This window comes from Bos grunniens, chromosome 23 (genome assembly GCF_055505025.1).
Source record: "Bos grunniens cultivar Pamir isolate PY7600 chromosome 23, Bosgru_T2T1.0, whole genome shotgun sequence".
NCBI lineage: Eukaryota > Metazoa > Chordata > Mammalia > Artiodactyla > Bovidae > Bos > Bos grunniens.
Window position 1 is genome coordinate 23,125,251 of NC_141187.1, and position 6,509 is coordinate 23,131,759.

Consider the following 6,509-nt stretch of genomic DNA (forward strand, 5'->3'; position numbering starts at 1 on the left):
TACCTTCAGCAGGGACCACCTATGCTGGTAATTGGGCTTCCCTGGTGGCTCAGACAATAAAGAATCTTCCTGCAATGCAGGAGACCTCAGTTCGATTCCTGGGTCAGAAAGATCCTCTGGAGAAGGGAATGGCAACCCACTCCAGTATTCTTGCCTGGAGAATACCATGGACAGAGGAGCCTGGCTAGCTACAGTCTATGTGGTCTCAGAGTTGGACACAACTGAACGACTAATACACACACACAAGCCCGTTATATAGTTGTGCATGCTGCTGCTGCTGCTAAGTCACTTCAGTCGTGTCCGACTCTGTGTGACCCCATAGACAGCAGCCCACCAGGCTCCCCCGTCCCTGGGATTCTCCAGGCAAGAACACTGGAGTGGGTTGCCATTTCCTTCTCCAATGCATGAAAGTGAAAAGTGAAAGTGAAGTCGCTCAGTCGTGTCCGACTCTTCGAGACCCCATGGACTGCAGCCCACCAGGCTCCTCCATCCATGGGATTTTCCAGGCGAGAGGACTGGAGTGGGTGCCATCGCCTTCTCCATAGTTGTGCATAAGCGTGGGCAATTCCAAGAAATGGACGCTAAACAAACTGCAGACACAGAGCATGGATCCTGTGCTCAATTAGGCTGGAGATAAGAATAAAAGCATCCAGAGAAAAGGCGTAAAAAAGGGAGTTTAAACCTGAGTCAAGTCAAGTAAGCAGCATAAGACTGTATCTTTATAACTTTGACTATCAACAGTTTGCTTCTTGATGCCCTCACGCTGGTCTAAAATTTAGATATGACCTGGAAAAGATCCCTAATGCCTCACGGAGGAGACAAAAATAAAACTACTGTGAATCTGTACACATCTTAAATCTTAAATTGAAAGCGTTACCTGTTTTACACTTGAAGTTGTTCTAGGGGCAGAATCCTAAAAGCAAAGTGTTCTGAAGCCTTCAAACTCTTTGCCCTCTAAATTTGTATTCCCTGGCAAGGGCCAGCAAAAATTTACACGAAACAAATCCAGTGTAACCAGGAGGAGAAGCTTTCTGTCTCCTGGCAGCCCTAAGAGTGTCAGGAGATAATTTCCAGCTTATTTACCTTGCATTATGAGACAGTTACAGATGTATTACAGCTATCCTCAATCACTTAGTTACGAGCATATTAACCTTCCTAGAGGCTGGAGTAATAGCTCACTATTTGAGAAAGAGACGAGACGTGTTAGTGATTAAGTGACTTAATAAACAATCTGTCACTTTTCAAGTTTCATAAACCTGAGCACATTTATGAAGGACAAGGAGGTAGGCTCCTTTGTGTGTTTGATATAAAGCTTATGAGAGGTGAGGGAAGGATAATTTCAGGATCTCCTAGATTCCCTTTCTCATGTGAATGCATTCTCTGACAAAGCAGATAAAAATGAAATCTGTTTAGAAAATAGTTTCCATATTTGTTATTGAGCAAATAAGGGAAATAAGAAATTCTATACATGCTTATATTCATATCACACACACATACCACTGGTGTTACGGGTGAGGCAATAATCATTTTTAGCTAAGAAGAATCTGCCTGCTCTAGACTGCTCAATTCCAGCTCTGCCGTTTTATTTGCTGCCTGTGTGACCCTAGGCAGGACATATATAAGTCCTGTAATTCTGTCTCCTTCTCCATATAATGAGGGTAACTTTCCCCTTATGGTTTTAGAAAGATTAAAAGGATTTTTAAAAAAACTCAGAACATTGTCTGGCAGATAAGAAAGCATGCAATAAGTGGTGACAATTTTTATTTATCAAAAGTAGCCCTCAAATTAACTTTGTTAGGCAAGTCAGACTTTAAGTAAATTTACCATTAATTCACGTCTATGGGAGAGTAGAGGGTATTTATTTGCAATGGCCTTGATGCTACGTTGCTATCTCTCTTCAGCGAGATGAATTGGGGATGGATCTGCTTTTTTTAATAACAAATTAGCATGGGATCTCCAGAATGTTATCTACATTCTTGCCCCATAAGATCCTAATGGCGTGAAGTCAGGAGAAAACATAATTTTCCACTTTTTCATACTCTAGGTAAACCAGAGTTCCTTGCAGATCTCATAACTTGCCTGTAACATCTTTAACAGTAGAAGAGAGGGGGAAAATCTTACTTCATGAGTGGGATGTCACTGTTTCTTTCTTCCACAACTGAACTCTACTAGTTAAAACAGAATAGCTGGAAGAATGAGTCCTTAAATTACACACCACTGTGTGATTGAAGGACATTTTCCAATAAGCAGCAACAGCCAGGATGGTAATTTTAAATCTGGCTTTAGCGAACATATCACAAAATCTCAATAGTCTAAACTAAGCTGATTGTTCATCTGAATAAGAAAAAATACAATAGCATTAATCATACACATTATTTCCTGAGAAATTTGCAACTGAGTTCCGGAAGCTCTGCTGGATTTCCTTATATGGCTCTGATTTTTCTCCCAGTGTGTGGTCAGGGCATTGCTTGAGGCACAAAATTCCTCACTATGTTCATTGCAGAGCCTGTGACACGCATGTCAATGAAGAAAAAGGGATCCAAATAACATTGCAAAGTGTCATGTGCACAAAATCTTGAGAGTGTGATTGTAAGAGAAGCTACTCAACTTCAAATCGTCATTTTTTTGCATTCACTACATTTGACAGACTTCCTGATAAATCTCTTTTACACATCTCTATGGATCGCTTAGTTGTTATTTTTAAAGATCCAGCTTATTTTATGAGACACAAATCTCAGATTCCCTTGGTGCCAGCAGTCTCCTGGATACTGGCTCACTTGCACAGCTGCCGTACTAAATGGAGTTTTGGGGTCCTTCAGTCCCCTGCCTGAGGCCAACCAGTCACTTGTCCTGAGAATGCCAAGCTCTGAACCCTTGATTGTGCACAGCCAGGCCAATCTGCTGCCTGGTCAGAGTTTCTGCCTCCTTCTTCATCTAAATTTAGATGAAGCATCATATCATAGGAAAAAACAGTAAGAGCCAAATGATGCCTCCCAGAATATGAAGTAGTTGACTCTCACAAAGAGTAAACTCTTACTTATGGGAAGCAAAAATTAGAGCATGTGTGCTCGGTCACATCCAGCTCTTTGCGACAATAGCCGACCAGGCTCCTCTGTCCATGGGATCCTTCAGGCAAGAAAACTGGTGTCAGCTGCCGTGCCTTCCTCGAGAGGATCTTCCCAACCCAGGGGTCGAACTTGTACTTCCTGCATTTCAGGCAGACTCTTTACAGCTGAGACACTGGGGAAGCTCAAAAATGAGAGAGCTACGTAAATAAGTTCCTGCTCCTTCCTCCTTCCTCCTTCCTTTCGGTGCCCAGAGTCACAATCTGTTACTCATTGTCACCCTTCAGAGCTGGTCTGTGGCCAGCAATGTCCTTGCTAAGCTGGTACGCCTAGATGCAGCGTGCCAAGAAGCAGTCCCCAGCCTGGCCATGCACTCCTGCTGCTTCACCCCTACCATTACCTCACTTCGCTCTCCTCACCCATGCTGGGCTGGGCTGGGTTTCACCTTCGAAACTGCTGTGTTATCACTTTTATCTTTGCCCCAGGCTCTCCTTTCTAGAGAAACTGGGCAATGACAGTTCCATTTTTATTGTATTTTGAGATACTGAGACATCTTATCACTTTATATTTTTTGTCTTCCTGAATAGAATTGTGACTTTGAGGGATTAAGAACACTAGTACAATAAATTAAAGTGAGCTAAAATATTGCTATGAGCAATAAGAACAAATACCAAGGGCTGGGGGAAAAAAAAAAACATAAATGTCTACTTTCACCTTGTTGGGAGATCAAGATAATTCAGAGCAAGAGCAATATATGTATTTATAAATGTCCTTAGGAAGAAAGAAAAATAAAATTTGTTTAACAAGACTCACACCTTTGACTTTTCAAGAAACATGGGAAGAGGCCAGCACCTGGAGGTCAGAGGAAGGATGGTAATGGAAGCACAGATGATCACCTGTAGCACACAAAATACACTCGGCAAAGGCAGGAATAAAATGCTATTCTGCTGCTGCTGCTGCTAAGTCGCTTCAGTCGTGTCCAACTCTATGCGACACCATAGACGACAGCCCATCAGGCTCCCCTGTCCCTGGGATTCTCCAGGCAAGAACACTGGAGTGGGTTGCCATTTCCTTCTCCAATGCATGAAAGTGAAAAGTGAAAGTGAAGTCGCTCAGTCGTGTCTGACTCTTTGCGACCCCATGGACTACAGCTTACCAGGCTCCTCCATCCACGGGAATCTCCAGGCAAAAGTACTGGAGTGGGGTGCCATTGTCTTCTCCGAAAATGCTATTCTAGACAACAGTAAATAATTATGTACAAAAGACAATAAATAAAATTTTCTGACTCTACAGCAAGATAAGAGACTGGGTCGTAAACCTGCTGAAGTCGTTAGCTTGTTTGTTTTCGTTCGCCTCTGGTTTATTTCTTGAGAAAGGAATGTAATCTAGTTTGCAACCCTCCACCTCCTCCAAGTCCACTCCTTGAAAAAATCATGAGATTCACTGCATGGTCTTTTAGTTCCCACCGTTCGGCCCAACAGAGAGAACCAATAAGATGGTAGCCCAACAACTACCTTTTAAATTTTCTCAAACGCAGGACTTTTTATTCCAGGTGATTCTCTATTTTGATCTTTCTGATTAAATGTTAGTCACTCAGTCATGCACGACTCTTTGCAACCCTACAGACTGTAGCCCACCAGGCTCCTCTCTCCATGGGGTTAGGAAGCCATTCCCTTCTCCAGAGGATCTTGCTGACCCAGGGATCAAACCTGGGTATCCCACATTGCAGGCAGATTAGTATTTACAACATTCTTCAGCCATAACAGTATCATACCTGATATTATAGGATACACTACAAACACATCCATACATTTTCCTCAGAATTTTTATAATGTGAACAAAGGTAAATTTAACAATTTTTTCCAGTCTTTCACCCTGGATTACGTAATTTTAAAGTGTTTAAGAATATAGACTATTAGAGAGAAGGTGTAAAAATACAAGATTTAAAATGAAATAACTCAATATAGCTCTTTGCCTCATTTGTGCCCTAGCACCGCCCGGACATCGTGCTGGCCACCGACACCATGAAGATCTGGACTTCGGAGCACGTCTTTGACCATCCATGGGAAACCGTTACAACAGCTGCAATGCAGAAATACCCAAATCCTATGAATCCGAGTGTGGTTGGAGTTGATGTACTGGACAGACACATAGATCCCTCTGGAAAGTTGCATAGCCATACTTCTCAGCACAGAGTGGGGACTGCCTTCCATTGTGAAGTCTATTATTGATGTGGCAAGAACCAAAACATATGAGCAAGAACATTCTGTAGTGGATCCCGTAGAGAAAACAATGGAACTTAAACCTACAAATATTTCATTTACAAATATGGTTTCAGTAGATGAGAGACTTATATACAAACCACATCCTCAAGACCCAGAAAAAACTATTTTGACTCAAGAAGCCATAATTACTGTGAAAGGAGTCAGTCTCGGCAGTTACCTTGAAGGGCTGATGGCAAGTACGATATCATCAAATGCTAATAAAGGCGGAGAAGCAATGGAGTGGGTAATACATAAATTAAATGCAGAAATTGAGGGACTGACAGCTTCAGCAAGAGGAAGCATAGAGACACCAATGGCGGCAACAGCATTTGTGGAGAAATGATAATGGAGGTTGATAGATGGCACCCAGTTCCCCAGCTCTCTACAAGCTGGCAGTATATTTATTTGTTATTGAAAAAGTACAACTCTATTTTAGGTAGAATTTTTTTTTTTAAATAAGCTGAAGAAAAGCTATGTGACTTGATCAAACAGAGGTGCAGGGTTTCTAAATAAAAGGGATCAGCTGAAATTAGTATTGTCTGAAATGACTGATTTTGAGGATTCCGGTATTTATGCAAAATTTTAAGCTTTTTGAAAAGTATGCTTGGAAATTGGTATTGGCTGATGAAACCTCCTTAAGGTAGAATTTTAAAGCTTGTCATGCATTGGAACTCTACCTGGCTTTGGACCAACCCCAGAACCAAGCAGAGCCCCTTCTGCATATGCAAGACTGCCCTGCTGCGGTAAACTTGGAGAGCTTCCATGAGGGAACTCACTGTTAAAGGAGAAACTATCGTTTTAAAAAGACGTTAACTGTGTGAAATAATTTGCTATAAACCACCATTAAAAATTACAATGCTTTAATTTCATACTCAACATTTTTTGGAGTAAAAATTATCACGAAAGTAATAAATGACTCCAACAAAAGTACATTTTATTGTGTTATAAAGAGTACTGTACTGATTTGCCAAAGTTTTGTAACTTAGTAAAGGTATTACCTTCCTTGGATTTGTACTTTATGATTTAGTATGCTGTATCGTGGGCTGGTTATGTTAACTGAAGAAATAAAGTCATTACCAGAAAAATAAATAAATAAATAAAATGAAATAACTAAATATAGTGTTACTATCAACTCTCTTAACTGAATACAAACTATAATGAACCTCACAGAACAGCAAGA

At 41.1% G+C, this 6,509-nt stretch overlaps 1 pseudogene across 1 annotated transcript; it reads left to right on the top strand.

Moving 5' to 3' along the window:
* The first annotated feature begins 5,037 nt into the window (after positions 1-5,037).
* LOC147346925 (PRELI domain containing protein 3B pseudogene) lies at positions 5,038-5,853 on the top strand (annotated as a pseudogene). Its single transcript, XR_015152750.1, has one exon. The product of XR_015152750.1 is annotated as a PRELI domain containing protein 3B pseudogene (transcript).
* Positions 5,854-6,509: the final 656 nt, after the last annotated feature.